Genomic DNA, 22,469 nt, shown 5'->3' on the forward strand with positions numbered 1-22,469 from the left:
AAAATAATTTTTAAAAAAAGATGAATCAAGTCAATAATATTATGTTGCAATGTTGTAACGCTAGAATTTTAAATATCATCTATTCTTTTCGTATATATCTCTAATTACAAAGATATACGCACACACACACACAAAAAAAAAACACGTATTGCAAAACGTTTTATCTCTTACCACATACTTCATATACGGTGAAGCTTTATATCATACATTTGCTGCATTAATTTTTTGAATATTTAATTTAGAATATCTCTAGTTGCTTTTGCAGACCAGCTAGTTCACCGGAGATAATGGTTGTATTTAATTTAAATTAAATAATTTAACTCTTACTTCATGTTTATGATTTCGTTAAATTTTCAGACATAAAAGTCGAGTTGATTTCTTTTCATATGTTTGTTCATTGTGTATATGAACATTTCAAATGGACATCAGCAGCCCATGATGTCATAACGCTATTAATAACTCAAATGTCATGTTCTTTGATCTTCTAAAAAGCAGATACTGTAATTACATTTTTATTTGTTTTGAGATCTACACAGATATTAAACAGAATCAGCTCAAATTTTCTTCAATTCTGAACATTTCTTGAAAATCATGTGATGAAACAGACAATGATGACGGTATGAACTCATGATTCAAACTCTAAGGCAAAAATGCATTATATATTGTAAATTAAGCAAAAGAGGAAAAAAAATCAAGATTATAGTTGCAATTCACTGTCTACATCTGAATCCACTTTAGTCATAATCCGATGAACGATTACGCATTTTAACAAGGAATTAACCAAAATATAAAACGCATATGTGTCGGGTAGACAAGTTTGTTCGCCAGGTATGTATACAGACAGGTCTCTTTAAAAAAATCAAATTACAGATTCAATTTTTTTTCAAAAAATATATCCAGACTTTGATAATTTTTAATATTTCCACTGCTTCACACGAACCTTTCTATAATAGCAAAACTTTCATTCACATAGAAAAAATAATAATTTTCAAAATATTTTTTTTTTTAAATTTGACTTTTATTAAACTATTGTAGAATTACTGCCCCTCGTCATTTTTTTTAATTATTGTACTTTTTATTTAAATTTTTTTCTCTTAGAATAATAGTATTTTATCCAAGCACGAAAAACCGATTATTCAACTTTTCTTTACTTAAATTTGTTTCAATATCAAGCATCGTTTTTATGGAATGCATCAGATGGCCTGTCGGCATCTTAAAGCCAATATCAAGCATCGTTCTTATGGTATGCCTCAGATGGCCTGTCGGCATCTTAAAACAATAAACCAAAGTGATGCAATGTTCTTCCCTCCATTTTGATACTATGGTGAATAGCATGTAAGCCAGTTAACAACTACGCCACACGAGCATATGCTTTTGTATCCTGGTTATGTTACTGGACTACGAACCACAAGGTCCCATGTTCTATCCTCGTTCATCGCAATCCTCTACATTGGTGACCTCGGACGATGATCCTTCAACCTTCGTACAGCTGTTGTGGCGCCATCTTCCCATCAAAGTCGTCAGATTCACTTGACGCAGCAACAGCAACCACTCACCCACCCCCACACACGCCATAATGCTTGGCGTTACTCAAATGGGTACAGGCGCATTAGAGTCAACATCCAATAAATACATCACCATTCAACAGCCATATCGTTCGTCTCACCTCCGACTCACTGGAGGGAGAGTCTGTGGTGAATAGCATATAAGCCAGTTAACAACTACGCTACACGATCATATGCATTTTTATCCTGGTTATGTTACTGAACCGCAAAGTCCCCTGTTCTATCCTCGCGCATCGCAATCCGCTTAAATACTTTTGATGTCAATTGCAATTGATTGTTAGTTTAAAAGAAGAAATTCTTTCATTAAAATAAGTATAGATGTAAGCTATATGTTGAGTTGCACCATTTTGCCTCTCATTCACGATGAAGAATTAATCTGATAACGCTACCCACATATTTCCATGGGTGCACACAAATTTCTCCTTCCTCAGACAGAGTTATTTCAACGATAATGGGAAGTACTCGTTAGTGCAGGCACTGTTTTGACGCGAAGTTTGCATTGTTGTTAGGAAAGATCTAGATGCCCTATTAACTTTATTTTTCCTGAAATATATCCCAAAGGGATTAATCACATATGCTGTCCTTAAGGACACACTCTCTGAACAGATGTTTCGTCCAATCAAGAGTTCTGCTCATTATTCGTAAGTTGGAGGATAAACTTATTGTAGAAAATTTTAGACCTATATGAAAGTTATTGCGTGTTTTACATTTTTGAAGATCTACGTAAATTTTTGCAGTTACTACAATAGTATTTTTCGAGCAGTCACTGAAAAAACAGCCTTAAAACAACCTATAGTCTATTAAATTTTTAAATTAAATTATTAAATCTCCTTCTTTTTCACAACACTCCTTCTTTTTCAATTCATAATCTTGACTTAATATGCAAGATTACTTTAGATTAGAAATACCACATTGCAAGTATTTTTTGCAAAAATCTTTATTAGTTTTAATTTCAAATTTTCTAAGACCAGCTCGAAATGCGTGCAGATGAATGATTTCCTTAACTTTATAGTGTATATTGTACATAACGACGAATTTTTTACATATCATATAGTAAATACTTAAATATATCTCGTAAAATGAGAACATAGTATAAAATTCATATTTTAATAACATAATCAGAAGACTTAACATTTTTTTTAAGATTATGGATAACAACAGCAAATTATATTTATTAAAATACTACTCAAATAGCAAAAATAATCCTCCGTCCAATAAAAAATTAAAATAAACACATACTCAACAAGTATGTGATATTTTCAAAAACAATTCGTTAAAAACAAACTTTGCTCAAAATCGCAAAAAATTAATTAGCGAATCTAAAGACCCTTTCATCATAAAACACTCATTTCAGGGTGAAATGAAAAGTTAATTGTTACCTTCATAAAAATATCGAAAGTTTCCATTTTTTTAAAGTTTGTCTAATTAATGTACTTAATGAAGCTTGAAAATTTTGGCAATTTCAAAACTTCTGATTAATACTGTGTCTTCTCTTGTGGTCTTGCGTAAGGTTTTTAAAAATATCTTATACACTTTTATTTTAATTTCGTAATAGCCGATATTCAAAATTCTTTTTTTTTCTTGATACTTAATTTTCTACGCTTGGTGATATCCTTTAATCTCCTAATTAGTTAAATTTCCGGTTATTATTAATTATTATTTCAAGCTCAGTTTGCCTCATAGGTGTTAAGTAATTAAAGTAATCAGACATCAGATAATCTAACTTTAGTTATTTTACTAAGGTAATTAATCAAGTCATTAGTGTGCAACTCATTGGCAATTTAAACTTTGTAACAAATATTGCTTATCTGTAACAAACATGTGATAAAGTTAAATTTCATAAAGAAAAAAAAAAACTTTCAAAATTTGCAGATTGTTGAATATGTATAAATTATGTACATGCTATCATCAAATCTTCATGATATAAATTTTGATTAATAAAATTAGTCTTTATTGCTTTAATTACGGATATTTTTCGAAAATATTGATATTGATTAGGCTTATGTGTAGTTGCGGTGAATCTAAACTATATATGATTTCATTAAATTCATTAATGGATTAAAATATAACTAAGAAAAGCAACTTGATTTGAATCTTTGAAATTATTTGACATTTTCTCCAATGAATGGATCAAGTATGTATGTATGTATGTGGATAATATATATGCTGATATATGTGTATTTATATATGCGATTAGCTTGGTATACTCAATGAAATACGGGACACGGGATTCAAGACCATATGGGAAAAGTTAAATAAACATTGTTATAAATTCTACTTGTTAAAGTCTCTCTACTCATTATACATTTTTTATACATGGCTAAATGTATAGAATTAATGATTGATTATTTAAAAGTTAGAAGAGCAGGAAACATGCATTTAATGTTATGCTTAATATCTATCTGTAGTTCAAAGCATTAATTAGTGTTTAAATTTGCAAGCATGGAATTGCTGTATAAAATATATTAATGCTTTTTGTCGTCTCAATTTGAGTAATATTTCATTTCCCAAAATAAGAAGATATTGAGATTATTTACATTGATATTGAAAGTTTCTTAATTTCATTTTTAAGGGATGATGTTAACTTCATTTTTTCTTCCTATTATACTAAGTATAAAGAAAATATTGTAGTCGTCGAAAAAACTGAATTCGATGCTTTAACGAATCCCCCCGTTTCAGGCCACCTTGAATCTATAAAATACACATTTTTAAAGGAATGATATTCTTTCTAATTCTGAGCACAACAGTTAAAGAAGCTTGAACTAGACAAATGAAATTTAGTATATACATTTTAGAAAAAAATTCTAGATTTTCATGAAATTCTAAAAAAAAAAATCATTTTGAGGAAATCTTATCAATTCGATAAAAACAAATAAACATAAGGAGCTAGAGTGGTCAAACTTCGATTTTTTAAATTCACAAGTTTAGCGTATAAAATTTAGATTTTTTTTTCAAATTTTGAGCGAAATATATCAATTACAAACTGTCAGTGTGTACTTCTTTATCCAAGTTTTACGCATTAAATCAAAAATGCAATCGAGTTATTCAATGAAATTCGATATATTAGCTTAAATTCGATATATTAGCGAAATTCGTAGCTTAGCCAAAGTCCACAATATTACTGAAGGGGATAATTATTGGAGATATGCGGTAAAAATTTTGGGAAACAACTCCAGCTGATTTTGTAACAATAACTATAATTCCATATCAAATGTTGATTTCAATCGGTCGCTAAGCTGCAAATGAACTACGCATGGGTACCATAAATGCATTAAAAATACTAGAACCATGTAAAAGATTTGTATATCATATTAATTTTCCCTGAATCCGATGAAAGGCATTCGTAACTTAGCCAAAGTCCACAATTTTATTAAAGGGGATAATTATTGGAGATATGCGGTAAAAATTTTGGGAAATAACTCCAGCTATTTTTTTTTAATTTTAAGCAATTGACCTAATGATAAATGAAAATTCTGATTTAACAAACCTGTATTTGAAAATGTAAGTAATAGTATTGAAACATGGGTCAGCAGGTCCACTCTAAAATAACTGAATAGACCAGGAAAATTATTCGTGTCCAAAGATTCTGGATGTTTCTCAATTTTAAATCAAGATTTAGAATACATTGTTATTCATTATTTTAAAGTAATAATAGTGAACGCTTTTCTATAATATCGAATCAATGAAAAGAATTCAAAGGAAGCTGCAGGGATTTTCGAAGGACAAAATATGGAAATGATTATAATAAACTACTAATGACGCATTTTCAAGCATTCTACGAATAAATTGGGCAGGCGATGAGAAAAAGGAGAGTAGAAGTTTGTAACTTTCTTAATAACCGAACAGGCTACTCCACCTCGAATAAAAGCATTCTGATTAAATCTGATAGACCGGATCGCCGTGAAAGCAGCTCTAACTGGAATTATAGTTAAGGCCTAAGAGCCATCACCGACCACTACATAGCCCTTCTCATAGGTAGCATGTTCAGTCATCGATAAGAGATAGGCAACCGCCACCATTTCTGCACAAACCAGGGTAGCGGGAACCAACCACCATACCGGAAGTTCATCATTCTCATTTATGAGGTACCCACCAGCGGGAGGTGCTTTCTTAATAAATGCACCCTTTAAGTGCACTTCAAATAAATTTCTTTTCACGCCATCTTAAAAAAACTGTTTTCCAGATTTAATATTCTTTTTTTCTCACAAACCTGGTTTTATTTCATTGAAAAATGGCTGAAAATGGTCAAAATAAATCAGATTTTTCAAGAGTGTAAACTATTTTTAATTACATTGAAACATAAGTACCCTAACATCCTTTCTTACAAGATCTAAACTTTCAAGGGAACAGGGACTATTGTTTTCACACATTTTAAGAGAAAGAGTAGTTAACTGTAATTAAAAAGCTATGAACATCATAAAAAGATGCGTCGTGTGCATTGCAAAAAAATGAGAATTTTTTTTTCTAAGTTATTAAAAAGACATCGTTCGAAAAGCATATTTAAAAAAAAAAAAAAAAAAAAAAAAAAAACCTCATAGCTTTTTTAATCCTCGTTGGGGAACTCATTCCACTTTTTTTTTCTGCAAGCATTGAAAAAAAATGAACTAAAATTTCATAGTACCTTGTTCTCCATTCTTGTATTAAAAATATTTTTTATATATACAGAGTGTTGCCGAATTCGGCTGACAAATTCAGAGTGGTGATAGTAGGCATTAAGAGAATAACGAATCACTATACAACATAGGGTCCCAAACGTTCTTTAGTAGATGAAAATCGCAAAAATATAGGGAGTCCGAAAACTGTCGGAAACTGTAAAAAATTAATAAAAAAATAATAAATTATGTTACAAATATGATTTTTTAAATGAAAGCACATTCTTAAAAGTTTTTTTTTTTCATGTAGGTAACATGCAGATTTGATGATCTAGGGCGTCGTAAATCACTGAAAACCAAAATATAGTTTAGAACCCATATTTGCAAAAATATTAAAACTTGAAAAAAAAGTTTGAAAATGTAAGGAATTTTATATTCTATAATTTAATATAAGCTTGTAGTGTGAAAACTGGGGTGTTTTAAAGATATTCAAGAAAAATCAAAATGGGAACCAGAAAACATAACTGAAACTTCAGTACCGATGTTCGCAGAGAACGTTAACTATAAGACATTTTTAATATACATTCATTATTTTTTATTTCGACTTAATCAATTAAATTCTTGTTTTTCTTTTTTCTATTTTGTCAAATAGCAAGCGGAAGTTATTTAAAAATGCATACATTCCACTTTAATATTTAACAGTATGATAAAATCAATAATCTGAAAAAACAACCTGGTCGCCAAAGACGGCTGGTACAATAATAAAACTCAAAATTAATTTGTTATTTAGATAATAAAGATTTCTAATTGATACACTTGGCAATTATCGTCAGAGATCAAAACTAATCTCCTTTCTAAGATCAGAGAAATTCTTATTAAAAATTTTTCCAGGATAGATTTTATTCCTTTTTACTGTTTCAAAAGAATGCTCAAGATATCATCTTAGAAGAACTAACTTTCAATAATACTCAATATATAGTGGGGATTGTTTAATATCTAGCATTAGTGAAACGACGACGTTTTTATTTATTTGATCATCAAATGTATGAATAACAAAATATTGTATAAATTTTTTTTCAACTCAATGAATTTTTACAAGTTTTCTAAAAGAACTAATGAGTGTGTCAGCTGGCAGTAAAAAAATTAAAGAAAATGTAAATAGCTAATGTCTACAGTTGTCAGTTTAAAGAATAAGTCTTATGTCTAACTACTTCTTATTTTTTTGCTTATTTATTAATTAGCTGAAATTAATTTGGAACTAATTTACCTCGCATTTTCAAGCAGCCTGAAAGATAAGTTTATGAGGAATCAATGTTATCACTGTGAAATGATGAATTCTGCATTTCAACATCCCATCATCTCCATATATTCACATCATACATATTGAAGGATATATGACTTTGGAATTCCGATTGAATGTGGTCTATGAGCATATATAAAATGAGGGTTTGGTAAAATCGACTTCCTAGTTCTGTAGGGAAAACTTTACCATCAGGGCAATATGGAACTTAGTCATCGATTAATTACTATTAATGTAAAGAACATAAACCAATTTTAAATAATTTAGTATTTGAAGGAGGCCAAATGCTATTAATAAGTAGCGAGTCATTATTCGTATTAATATTCATGAATATCACATATCCAGCATACTGCATTTTGATTTTTATATAGAGAAAGAAACTTTGGATATTGCGTTTGCAACTAAAGTAAGCAAACGCTAGAAAATAACACTGAAAAAGTGGAAAATTTTTTATCATCGTCCTCTAGAGAACCCTGAAGAAAAAAAGACGTGTCTCATCTCACTAAGGCCTCTCCGGTTGAAAATGGAATTTAATTTATTCTTGACTATTTTCACTATCCCCAATTATTCCTTTTAATTAATTATCCTCCCTGGCTTATTTTTTTAATCTTTTCATTAATGACCCGGGTCAACCAGCAGTGCTAATTTTATACTAGCTGGCCGGTTTCTGTTTAAAACGATGAGTGTAGGATATAAAACAAGTTATCGCTAAGGATGTCCTCGCTTTACATCCTGAAACCCTCGTTTGAAACATGATTCGACACGCCAATATAAAATTTACGTGACTGGTTGGACCCGGTCTATAATGAAAGAGTTACTGATATTTCAGCACTTTTTTAAACATGTCTTGCTCTTAATTTATATTATAATCACCGATAAGTGAAATAAATAATATTTATTAAAATTTGCAAGACTGGATGAAAAATCGCTCATTCACTGTTTCTGAGAAAGAAACATCTTAGATAATTAAATGGATTTTAATTCATTTTTGGTAAGTTTTTTCTAATCTTTTAAAATGCACAGATTTAGTCCTATACATGCAAATTCGATCATTTGTGATCTTTTTAAATACTAGGCCGTCCATTACCCTCTATATTTCGAAAATTCTTCGTTCTAGCAGACTTTACTTCCTGCATACGATAATATGAAATCAAGGTCGCACAGGGTGTCATCCAAATTCTAAGGTTTCCAATCAAAGCGTCATTTCTTAACTTTCTAAAGAAAATTTTTCGTGAAAGACTTCCTGCATCTTTTCTTCCAATGTATTGTACGAAGTCACGCAATGTTTCCTTCCCAAATGCTGACTTGATGCCATTGAAAATCAATTAGTGAGAAAAACATGTTGAATCAATGAAATATTAATGCAATTTTGCCTAGTTAAATAAATAGGATTTATTTGTCAATTAAATGTGCTAAAAAATCTTTTTCGCGAGAAAGCGAAAGTCTCTGGGAGAACAACATGCTAAATAATGTTTTATTGATTTGTTTTTACAGATAATACCAGCTTTTTAAAAGGTTGAAAATATTTTTGTATTGGCTAATGGTAATATGGCTTTATTCAATCCAATGTACCAGGTCCATATGTTAAAAACCTTTTTGTAATGGCTAATAGAAATGTGATTTATTATGACTTTATTCAATCCAATGTATCAGGTCTGTATCAGGATCAATGTGTTTGCCTGGATAGCCTGGTTGATAGGATGCTGGATTCGCGCCCCTTGGGTTGCGAGTTTGAACCCTGCCGGCTGAAGATTCCCTGTGTGAGTGATGGCTAACGCGCGTTAAGTCTGTCGTGGTCACAAAGTCATCCATATCGAGAGTAACACTAGTGGGGATACTGGATCAGGGGTGATCGTTCTCTGATTCAGGTCTAAATTACGATCTGTGAATGAATTCCGCCCCATAGGAAGGGTTGTGACGAGTGTGTAACTAAGTCGTTCTGTTGGCCCAAGATGGCGCTTCTGTAAAAAAAAAAAAAAAAAAAAAAAGACGTACGCTTGGCTTAAACCACGATTGACTTCTTAAAGTCAATGAGCTTGTCTAGACAAGAGCCATTAGAAACAACAACACCAGGTCTATATCAGTTGGAAAAATGTTTTTGTAATGGCTAATAGTGGTATGATTAACTATGGCTTTATTCAGTTTTTCTGCAAAGATAAATGGCTTTTCATCTTAGCATACAACTGACTCATCTTTAAAATAAAGCCAAATGCCAAAAGAGTCAACATCTAACATTTTCCCTTCGATTCATGTTTCCATTTACTGCTATTTCGTGTTCATTTTTGACATGAATGATCAGTCAAAATACAGATAAATTCAGTCATTTCATTATAAACACACCTTTATTCATGAAACTCAGAGTAGCAATGGTATTATAGAGAATGACGTAAAATTAGGTCTTACAGGTTTCAGGATTCATCAAATCTTTTTAAGCTCATTCAACAACTCAGAACACTCTCTGTTTTCTTATTTCTGTTTTTGCAAACGAGTATAATTCAATGAATGAAGAGCTTATTAACTTCCTTGCAATGAAATAAAACAAACTTATTAAAAGCCAGAATATTCCCTTCACATTGATATGCATAATGAGGCTATCAATTTCTTGATTTCAGAGATAAAAACTGTTAGAATCTTTTTTGTAGAAGTTATATATATATATATATATATATATATATATATATATATATATATATATATATATATATATATATATATATATATATATATATATATATATATATATATATATATATATATATATATATATGTTACCGTTAAAGTATAAAATGCAGTTATTCCATGAAATAACTGATCGTGTCCGTTAAAGTATGTAATATGTTATTAATTTGACACTTTAACTGGTTATTCTATGAAATAAGAGAGACAGTTAAAGTGTAAAATAAACAATTTATATAAAATGAAATTAAACTAATGATAGACAATTAAAATGCAAAAGAAGCAATTTATCTAATTTATGTAACGTATAAATGGATAAATGGTATTTATGGAAAAGTACCATAAAATCATTTGTTACAACAAAAATTACTAAAATGACACTTGGAATTACAAAGAACATTATTTCTAAAACAAAAGCATTTTTTGTTGACACACTGGGTTTTACACGAACATTTTTTTAAATTCCTGACCAGTACCTAAACTTTGAGCTGTAGTTCATAAATGCAGTAGGGGTGGAAGGTAGATGTATTTGTCGTGCGAGATATATGATATAGATTATTTTACACTTTAACGGGCTGCAGATCATTATTCTATGAAATAACTGTTTAAACCATGAAATACAAGAGAGTGAATAATAAGGTATTCTATAAATTAACGGTAACATATATATATATATATATATATATATATATATATATATATATATATATATATATATATATATATATATATTTGAAATCGTACGGAATTTAGTTTCCAAAAATATCAGTCGATAAAATATATATAAAAAATTCGGTGTTTCAGTAATTTATAGATTTTTTTGTACAATTAGTTTAATTTTTATTGAATATAGGTATTAACAACAATGATAATTCCATTTCAAATGTCTTTCTTGTTAAAATCTTAAAAGAAATTCCAAAATATACTTTTTTACGATTCTAAATAGTTTCAAGATCATTATAAAGAAACTTTAGGCAACCAAAATTTTCAAAATTTATTTGAAATCCGGATAATATTGCTATTAAGACATATCAATTCAAGGTACATATAATAGATTACATTTAGTATATCAGTTTAAAAATATTGACATATCAATATATTAATTAGAGATATATGATCAGCTATTATATATCTCAAAATAAAGCATTAAAAACTTTTTGTTGAAATTAAATAATCGCTTTAAAATAGAATTATAAATAACAAATTAAAACAAATGAATTTGGTTCGTTTCAACAATTTTTAAAAAGGTTTTTTTTTTTATTCTAATCTATTTTTCAATTATGTTTTTTTTTTCAACTTATTTTGCCACTGATTGATTGATTTTTGCCACTTTTTTTAACCCACCACTAATGACTACGATTACCAGTAGAGAGAAAAAATAATAAATTTAATGGAAAAATTTATTTTTAAGTAATGAGTATCAAATGAAGAAAGAATCTTTTCTCATTGTTAAGTCTCTATATTTTTCAGCAACAAATTCATGAAAAAAATATAATACATACTATATTAATATGTCGGAAATTGAAAGGTTTCAGATTATTGTCCAAAAGAGACAATTTACACAAAAATGGAAATTAATATGATTAAAAATAGGTAAACACAGAATTTTAAATAATAGTATTAAAGAATTTACAAAATTTTATCATTTTTTAAAAAATTTAATGCACATAAATTTTTCCCCTCTAAAATTATAAACTCCCAATTATAATTCTGGGCTTTGGCAAAATTAGATAAAATTTTAAAAAAATGATTTTTCTTGCCAAAATTTTTTTTTTGGAAATCACGATTTTTTTTAAAAAAAAGAACAGCAGTTATATTAAAAAAATTTATGAGTAAAATAATCCAATACATATAATAAAATAAACACGAAGACAAATTGCTTCAAGAAATTGCAATCTTATAATTAAAATGATATAGAATAAGCGCAAGGTATTTTTACAGAGAGAGAAAAAAACAAAGAATTAATTTAAAAAACTTACTATTACTTATTCTACAATGCATTCTCTATAATGATCATATATGTTAAGGAAATGAAAATCTTTTTTTTATTAATTTATTATGTTGATCTTCTAAAATTTAAGAAAATATGAATACCATTTATTTAACCTTAAAAAAGAATATTATTTTAAAATATATAAACATTCAATATTTTAGTCACAACAGTTACAACACAAGAGTTTAATAAAGAAACAATTTTTGGAATTTTTCTCCAAAACAAGAAACTTTTTAAAATAAGATTAAGAAAATAATTTTCTTAAAATTTAAAACTCATAATCCAAAATTGAACTTTAATATTTTTGGAAAACATTTCATACTAATTTATCTAATTTTTATTGAATTTAATATAAATATAAAAGAAAATTTGATGAAAAGAAAACGTAAAAGTTCTGCTAAATGGCGTTAAAATGCTCAAAATGTTATGTCTTCTTAAATTAAAATAAAAACTTATAATAATAATGAACAACAATATTAATATATGTGCCTTTAATAATCACCTATAACTTTTACTTTAAAAATGTTATAAAAATGAAACAGATACACTTCATAAAAAAAATTAGTAACTGGAAAAATTTCAAATTTAAGCATTTGCTATGCATGCAAATATTTCGATGAATGTAAGCTTCAAAAATTATTTATTTTCCCTTCTGCATTTATATAAAGCTAACATTTTCCTCTAATGTATACTGGTTTCGATTTAGCTTCACTTCGGAAACGTCACCAACTTTTTATTTCTCCCAGTACTGCTTTTTTATTCATAAAGTATAAATGAAAATTTACTTAAATATCTGCTTATTACTAAGCAGCTTATTACTTATTATTACTAAGCCACTTAATTCTATTAAATTATATAAATGATTTATTGTATTCACTGTGACTGAATCAGTCTTTGTGAGTTAATTATATTTCAATGAACAGAAGCATATACGATAAATGACAATGACTGTAAAATTAAAAAAAAAAAAAAACTTTTTATGTTATAAAAATTTTAGGCAGTGATGCATGTTTATACAGAAGGAATTTTAGGAAGTTTATATTTAATTTTATTTAATATTATATTAAATTAATGTAATTTAATCTTCTCAAAAATTATATCTCAAAGAACCATAAAAATAACAATTTAATGATTGAAATTTGATATATGAACTTTTACAGAATTATTATCGAAAATTAAAAGCGTAAATGCATAAATTTTGAATAGAAAATTATCCTATTAAATTCAATGAATAACGCCATAGAAATTTTAAAATGCATTTAAATAAAATGGTTTAGTATATTTATTATATTTAAGAAAATTTATTCATATCAATTTTTTTATTTTATTAAGTAGTTATTAATTATTTAGTTTTATGTAATTATTAATTTTCATATAATATGGCAAGTATTTTAAACCACTTATTATCACAGTTTAAATCACTTTTTTACATTCTTAATTATTGAGATTTCCTCTAAAATGCAAAGAAGGGTTTGCGCTTTCTTTAATTCTTTTATTAATAGTCAACTAAATGTAAAAACAATAATTTCATTTGAAACAAATACTTAAATGTATGTTTTAAAATTCAATATGTTATTGAATGTGTAAGCACTTTATAAGTATCCATTAAAAATAATTTCACAAAATCATGTTAATAATTATTTTTAGGAAATACAAACGCTCATGTTTCAACAAAAACTTTTTAACATTGAAAACATCCAAATATCTGACAAAGATTCAAGCAAATGATTACCTCGACAAAATTCAACGATTGTATGGCATAAATGTAAACAATGAAAGTGAAAAAGCTTCTTATCTTACCTCGACATGCGTCAGTTTAAAGGGTTTACATGTGTAAACTTTGTCTTTCGAGGTAGACGATAGCAGTTCAATAACAAGTCAAAACAAAACTGTTCTAAGTTCGGTAATCCGTTCAAAGTTTTAAAAATAAATCAGTCTCGTCTTACGACACAGAGAAATTCTAAAAATAACGAACAGAAGACTTTTTTTCCGAACTTCAGGTGAGCATCGCGCATGAAAGAGTTTTTGGAACTTCACTGTTCGCAACCTAAGCTGAAAGTGAGCGGAACTCCGAAAATCATCAATGGATTTGAAGATGCTTATCGCGCTCTCCGTTTTCCCTTTCCAGAGCGGTTTTTCCCTATCGCTTTTCCCTAAACCTAATTAAAAGCGTATAGAAACATTTAAGTTGAATTATGGTCTTTTATTTTCAGTAAGAAGGAAAGTTTATGATTCTGTTGTCAACTCCACTGTGTATTTAAAATATAAATAAATGATGGCTCAAATTTCTATGACTCTAGATATTGATTATGAGCAATATAATCTTTCGATTCATTTCATCGGTTCCAAAGAGATTCTTCAGGAAATATGTCGGTTTTCAAAACTTTTCTTTTCAAAAGTGGAAAATAAATACGTTGAATAAAATGTTAATTTCTAAGAAAATAATCTGTCTGTTTCATCTCCAGTTTAAAAGCTTTAATTATAGTTTCCTGTTTTCAAAGATGAATGAAATCCTTGTCTGTTATTAAATATTGACTGAACACTGTTATGCAAATGGTACCAAACTCAAAATAAGCAGTTTGGCGCATAACTGATTTTTGTAAGACATTATAAAAGTTTTTAAGAATTAAAATTCTAAAAGCGTTATAAATAAATTATTGAATGATAAATTAGTTATGAGGAATATATTGGTTGATTGAATTTCTCACTCTGACCTACATGCATATTGAGATATGGTCAGAAACAGTAAATCTAAAATCCATAAAGTATTCAATTTTATGATCTAATAAATCATGTGCGTTTTTCTTTTTCTATTTTTCAAATTTCATTATACACTCAGAAATAAATCTCTATGGTAAATATGGTAAAATATTTTATTTCTGTATGGCAAAATATTTTATTTTAATTAGAAACAGTTTAATGTTTCATAAAATTTTTATTTTGATAATTTTAATTTTATTTATTTTTGTGTATTCTTACTTTTAAATGGAATCTCAGGTTGGAAAAAAACAAGATTTTCGGTATCATTTTCCCCCTTGCAATTAAAGAATGTTAAGATCAAGAATGTTGAACCAGGTGTAAAGCCTGAACATACTGTACGCCATAAAGGTTTTTTTTTGCTTTTGCATTTAAAAATTTGTATTTTTTTAACCTTTTTTTAAAAATATGAAAAGTAAATAGTAAGCTAACTTTTAACTAAAACTAAAACTAATTAGATTGAACTTAATTTTAATTAAAATTAAATGTAATTAATCAAATTAATTTTAACTAAACTAATATATAAATTAGTTATTAATATTGAAAAAAAATCCTTAAACTATTGTTCAACATTATATAATATTTTGCGAGTTTGTGAACATTAAAGATTCAGGACAATTTTGTGTCTTATTTGTGTACTTTGGAATCTCCTATCTTAAATCACAGATTTTCATATGAATATCATGGAAAAAAGCGGAAAAATTGACTGAGGTTCTTACATCACCTTTTAGATCAAAATAACTCTTTTCTTTAAAATATAACGAAAGGAAAGTAATATTTTCTATAAAAATATTTATTTTTTAATTTTTTTTTCATAATTTCAAAAAGATTTTATTTGACATGTGTGTTGCCAGTCAAGTTAAAAAAAGCAATATAATTTTCGCATCACAAGACAATAATATACCCAACAGTTTCAGCACAAATTATTGTAGTCATAATTTAAAAAAAACAAAAAAAAAACTGAAACTATGGGAAAATAACACATTAATCTTCCTTGAAAGAAAACTATTATTTTTATTTTAAAAATGACAACATTTTTTTTAAAAACTTTAAATTGATTTCAATATTTAGAATAACTAAGGTCTATAAAAATTCGCCATAATTAGTGGTAAATAATACCTTAAATGTTTGATTGGTTTTAATTATTCCAAAAATTGGCTATATCATGGTATGGAGCAAATAAGTGCTAGATGGCGGATTACTTAATTTTTCGTATTCTCAAATTCCCACAACTTGGAGATACTAATAGGTCTCTATACTGCTAAGTAGTAAAAATTTGTATATTGAAACTATTTCCGTCATTTTATTGGATATTATATGGTGTACATAGTAGCGCTATAATTTCAAAGACATTCAATATATGGTCTTATGGACTAATATGCAAACCTATTTGGTTATTTTTTTGCTATAAACCTAAGACTTTTCACTGTCCTTACTTATTTATACCTTATTACAGTTCAATTTTCCACGCGAATTAAAGTCAGTCAGAATTATCCATCGGACCTAAATGACAGGATCAATTTAACGACCTCTATATAATGAATCAAGTATTGTTTTCTTTTAGCTATCAGCATAATTCTTTTTTATTTACTTATTTTATCAGAGCTTCTGGAATTACTTGATCTCCAGTCTGTTCCACAATATTTTATAAAAAGTTTAAACCTATATAAAATATATTAAAAAGCAACCAATGCAAGAAATATTGGCTGTGACGAAAGCGAAGAAAGGGGAGCAAGAAGATCTAAAAGCAAAAGAGATAAAGGGTATTGTTACAAAAAAGACTTATGTTTAATTTCTGTACAAAACATAAAAGCCAAAACATCGACTGAAATTTTCAAAAAAAAAAAAAATAGTATAGTGCATATTGCAACGTTTTGTGAAATGATGAGATGTATCTATGATAAGTGTACGAGAGATCCTTTTAGATCTAGTTTCATATCTAAAATTTTGATGCAAATTTTTTCAATCTAGTTTTTGAAAATACAGATTTTGAATCGTATTAATTTACTAGAATTCTGGAATATTAGACACAATAACTTTATCTTACATATCATTCAAGAAAAAGAAATTAAAAATTTCTTAATCAGTGTGCGTTCTAATATATCTAAAAATAAAAATGCATTCAATTTTTTTCATCAATTCCCGCTATCTGGGTAAGAAGACAATTTTGGCTAATTTTCGGAAAATGGCAAATTATTTTGATTATGTTAAAATATATATTCAACAAATTACAATATAATAATTCTAATAATGTATGCAAAGAAAAGAAATTAGCTCAAAGACTGAATTTATAAAATATTACCAATTTTTAACATCCTTAATTTTAACGTGTCTTCTCTATGTTATTATAAAAAAATATTCGATATTATACAATATAACTTTTATTTTGTAATATCGATATTGTAAACATTATGTAATAATTTATTATACGATATACACAATTTTGTATATTATTTCTATATATATTTTGAATATACTACCAACATTCAAAAATTACTATATTTGTAAAATGAGGAAATTTGCTGACTAGTGTGTTGCTTTATTTGATATGCTCATAATCTGACACTAGTTAAGTTTATTATATAAGTCTCGAAATAATTCTTGAGTAGATTCAAAACAGGAATTTTTTTTATTTTTTTTTATTAATATATAAAACATGCATCCCATATTTAAGATGATACTAATTAAAAATAAATAATAAAATTTAATCTTATATTGCCAGAGAAAGTTATGGAAACGTTATTTAATCTCAGCATATTGCCCGATATGAAAGGAATGTAATAAATCAACACATCGAACTGGACTTAGGATTAATCAATTAATAAGAAAAAAAGATCTAAAGACAAACTAAGTCTAAATATGAGTATAAAGATCCAGCTTCATTTGTCGTAGTAATAATTCAGTACATTCTTTTGGGCTAGAGATCCCAAAAGAACCCCCTTCGAATGAAAATATATAGTCTCCGAAGGCTGGCAACAGAGATCTGGTAACAAATTTCCATATAAGATTTTAAGACTCACTACATCCCGATTTTTTTTGAAGCAAGGGATGATTGCGACACAAGTGAATATTTTGTGTTATTTTATACATTCAACACAGATGATACTGAAATAAAAAGGATCACTATATACGTCGAGAATTTTGAACATTGTAATAAAGTTGAAAATATTGATCTAAATCTTTCTCTTTCTCTCCTTTGTATATATAGAGGGAGGTATATATATATATATATATATATATATATATATATATATATTCGTCATAAAAAGAAAATGACAATTACTATAATTATTGTTGTTGTTGTTGCTACGGTTTAAACTTTGAATACTTTTTAGTCAAATGTCATTATTTTAGATTAAAAACTTTACTTTTTAGTCAGTCATTATTTTACAATTAAAGATCCTTTTATTTATCATCAAATGACGATTAATTTTTAAATATATTTTTATATTTCTTTGGCGCAATAATTAAAATAAAGAAATCGTAATGTTCTGAAAAAGGATAACATATTTGAGTCCTTGGAATAAAATCAAAGAACGAAAACAGGATTAAATATTATAATTTTTTTCTATGTAATTTGTTGATTTTCTAGAATTTTAATTGTTCTTTCAATGATGTCAATATATTTGCATAGAGTTATTTTTTACAAAGAAATAGTTTAATTTTAAAGGAAAAATTCTGATTTAACTTGATTTATTATTAAGCATATTAATAATTGTGATCAAAACATCTATGTTCTTCGTAAAATTGGGCTCAATTACCTTACTAATGTCAACAGGATGGCCCATTAAAGATCAGGCATACTTTTACCACATCCTCTTAATTATCTCTCAGATTTTACAACAAATTATAACTTTTACACTGCTGTTTTGGCAGGTTTTTCATCACTAAGTATAAAATGGCATGACATTTAATAAAAAAATTATTTATACTGCCTGCATGGGACCTCATACTCTTTAGAAATGTAATGTATTTAGGAAATTCCGAATCAAAGACTGATGATAAATGATCTGCGGGGCCTTTTTTTAGATTAAAAGAACGGCATTCAAACACTTGAATTATAAGTTTGTTTAGTTTCAGTTCATGGCAATAGATTTCCTTACAACAGATCATTCAGAAATAAATTATGCGCAATGTATTTTCAGAAGAATTGTAAAACCATGCAATAATCAACATGATCACAGCATGCATTGATCTATAATAGTTTTTTTCAAAACTGACAAAGGAATCATCAAGATGATTAAACTAACAATACATCTATTTTTGATGATTAAACTAACAATCCATCTATTTCTGATGATTAAACTAACAATCCACCTATTTCTGATGATTAAACTAACAATCCATCTATTTTTGATAACTATTTGAAGGTCATATAATTATCCATTGCCATACACTACGTGAAAAAATAAAGTGCAAGTTGTTTTCAGATAAATGAAGAACTCTATATTTTTTCAGAGAAATTTGATGAATAACACTTTATAGACATATATACTAACAAATAACTGCATCTGAAACTTGGAAAAAAAATATAAGTCAAATTCAATAAAAAAAGTCAGGTTTGAATATATTATACTCACACGTTTTACTCTAGTCATTCTAAAAATAATGAAAATGAAGGCTTGCAATAAAACAGCATGTTTCTCTCAGCAAAAATAATTCAAAAGAATGAAACGCTCTCTTTTATGATTTACAATAACTTCCAAAATTATTATTTAATATGTGTTCATCTACTTTTTCATACACTAAATATTGTTAAGCTCAATTTTTAAAAATTTATTCAAAATTTATCTATTGAAAATAAAAGAAAAAGAAACCAAACAAAGGAAAAATGAAATTTGGATCAATAGAATCAAAATACAAAGCATAATCTTTAAAACATAATTATCCTTCTCTTTTATCCATATTGTGCGAACAAGGTGAATTATAAGCTCTATTCACATGTAACATTAAAAAATTAATGCTAAAAAAATTGCATGGAGTAACTGAGATTCGTTTATCTGTCCTGCTCAAGCCAGCTTAAATAGACGTTATACACCATGCCTAGCTTAGAACATCCTTTTATTTTTACATATATCTTTAAAATGGCTATTAAAAAAAACGTTGAATGAAAACTAATGTATATAAAAACATAAATCCAGTTTTTCATTGTTATTTTAGATATAATTTCAACTAGAAATTTACTTAGAGGAACAAAATAAATAACAAATCCATAAAAAAATCTCATGTTAAACCCTAGATGTTTATATTCGTTTTAGAATCTCATTTTAAATTAAGTTGTCTCACCAAAATTAAGTTATAAGCTAATTTTTCACAGAAAATTAAGTATTGTGATTAATCTTTTCGTGTATATGGTAGCAGGATTACACTATTCAACGCTTCAAAGCTTTTCCAAACAGGAGAACAAGATCATAAAACACTTTCCACCCTTTTTTGAGAACGACGCTTACAATTCTTAAAACCCCATGGAATAATAAAATACCGTCATCAAAGCAATACGTGATACCAAACCTAAATTTTATCTTTTTACTTTCATACAAGACAGACTTCGGGAACTCAAAAGACTGGATGATGGCATAATACGCGCTCTGCACATTAAATTTGACTTTATTAGTTTTGCATTCTATAAATATTTATTATTATTCTTTCTTTTCTGTGTTCGCTACCTCACGGGGTGAAAATAACTTCTGATAATAATTTAAAGTTTATGATCCGACATGGTGGTAAATGCTGGAACAGGAAGAAGTAACATGGCTGAGTCCTGTTATAATTTATATTTTCTATTACTGTATTTTTTGCACTTTTATGTGTATAAGAGATCCCTGAATGCAGTAATATTAGCTGAACACACAAAATATGTTTACGTGCGCTCAAAGAACATTTAAGAAATCAAGCATAATATTATCTATTCAGAAATGATAACTGAAACTTTAGTTCAGTAATCACTTCTGTAATTTGTATTTATTTGTTAAAAACTGGTTTATGATGGAGGGAATTTTTTGTTAATATAATAATCTGAAAATATTTTAAATTGCAATCAAGAATTTTCATATTACAAATATACATATTACAACTCAATAAGCAGAAACTATAATGGGTTCGTATAAATAAGATATCCTTTTAAAGTTTATGGACATACTAAATGATGTTAATTGTGTTATAATAGTACTAATTACAATAATTTTGTTTAGAATATGTTTACTTTTACTTATCAGTTTGAATGTTAGAATGTCCAAAATTGTTAATATGTCCTTAATGTATCTCAGTAATCATCTCATTTCTATAATTTATTAATAAACTAATTTTTCTTAATCTATTTTCTTCCTTTCTATTTTTATGTCTAATATTTCATATATCCACAAAGTAGGTATATCTTTTGAGTTTATGCAGTTTGAGACAAGATTTACTTTCAGAATCCCGTCCCAAATTACTATACTAATGCAGAAATGTGTCTGAAATTGGATATTTTTTAAATATAGAATCTTTTACTTTTTATCATTCTTAAAAAAAGAAATATTTTATCTCATAAAGTCTGATCAGCACATTACATCTACTACTTAAGCATAAATATATCAACAATTTATTTTGATATTATTTCTTTTAATATTATTTCTGATTTTGTTGAATTTCGTTTATTGATATTACTTTCATGGACGATTTTCCAGCTTTTCTTCTTATCATAGAAAACATGACATGCTCTTTCAGATATTGCAGTAAAATTAATGATTTAACAGTAATGAAACATTTCCCAACATAGGATATGATAATATTATTTTCATAAGATGCCTAACCCTGAAATTAAAAGACTTTTAAATGAAATGGACTTTTGTTTCTGATGAATAGGTCGAAGTTTATACTGGAAATAATCCTATACAAAACTATAGATTTATTGAAAATAAACATAATCTTTTTATTCTTGATTATTTATTTGACATTTAAATAGCACCATGCCTATTTTAACTAGAATATTTAAATTAAAGAAATATTTAAATACTTTTTTAAGGAATTTTGAATTAAAGTAGATTGATGCATTGTTTTACGTGCTGTAATGGGTTTCAAACATTTTGAAATACGAGGTCGCTGCATGAGAAGTTATATCGGCAATACTTATATCTGAAGCCAAGAGGAAAATGTGGAAATGATGGCTAGGTTTCTTGAAATAAGAACCGGTAAATACATATCGTAAATTTTGCTTGTCTTAAATATGCATTAATAAAACACTATATACAACGCAATCCTTAAAAGTAAAACAAAAATTATTTATTTATAAGCTAATTTATGGTATATATTTGCAGATGTGATAGATATCCAACGTAGGTTGTCTTTTTCTAAAATGGGAGGACTAGAAAAGTAAGCCTTCACAAGTTATTACTTGCAGTACTGATACGTTACAACATATTCAGGTAACAACTGAATTTTATCCGGCGTCCTGGGTATCGCGTCTTCCCCATGCTCTGGGTGTCCTGGGTTCGAGTCCTGGTTCGAACACGGTTGTTCTATCTGTGAGGTGTGTGAAAGAGCTCCTCTCCTGTAATATATATATATATATATATATATATATATATATATATATATATATATATATA

At 27.5% G+C, this 22,469-nt stretch overlaps 1 protein-coding gene across 1 annotated transcript in view; it reads right to left on the reverse strand.

Moving 5' to 3' along the window:
• The window catches only part of LOC129965843 (dopamine receptor 2-like), a 242,491-nt gene extending 228,335 nt beyond the window's left edge, over positions 1–14,156 (reverse strand). The window contains exon 1 of the mRNA XM_056080061.1: positions 13,927–14,156. The gene's annotated coding sequence lies outside the window, so the exon portion shown is untranslated. The remainder of the gene's footprint in view (positions 1–13,926) is intronic.
• Between the last annotated feature and the right edge of the window lie 8,313 nt (positions 14,157–22,469).

Source organism: Argiope bruennichi, chromosome 4 (assembly GCF_947563725.1).
Source record: "Argiope bruennichi chromosome 4, qqArgBrue1.1, whole genome shotgun sequence".
In the NCBI taxonomy this organism is placed as follows: domain Eukaryota; kingdom Metazoa; phylum Arthropoda; class Arachnida; order Araneae; family Araneidae; genus Argiope; species Argiope bruennichi.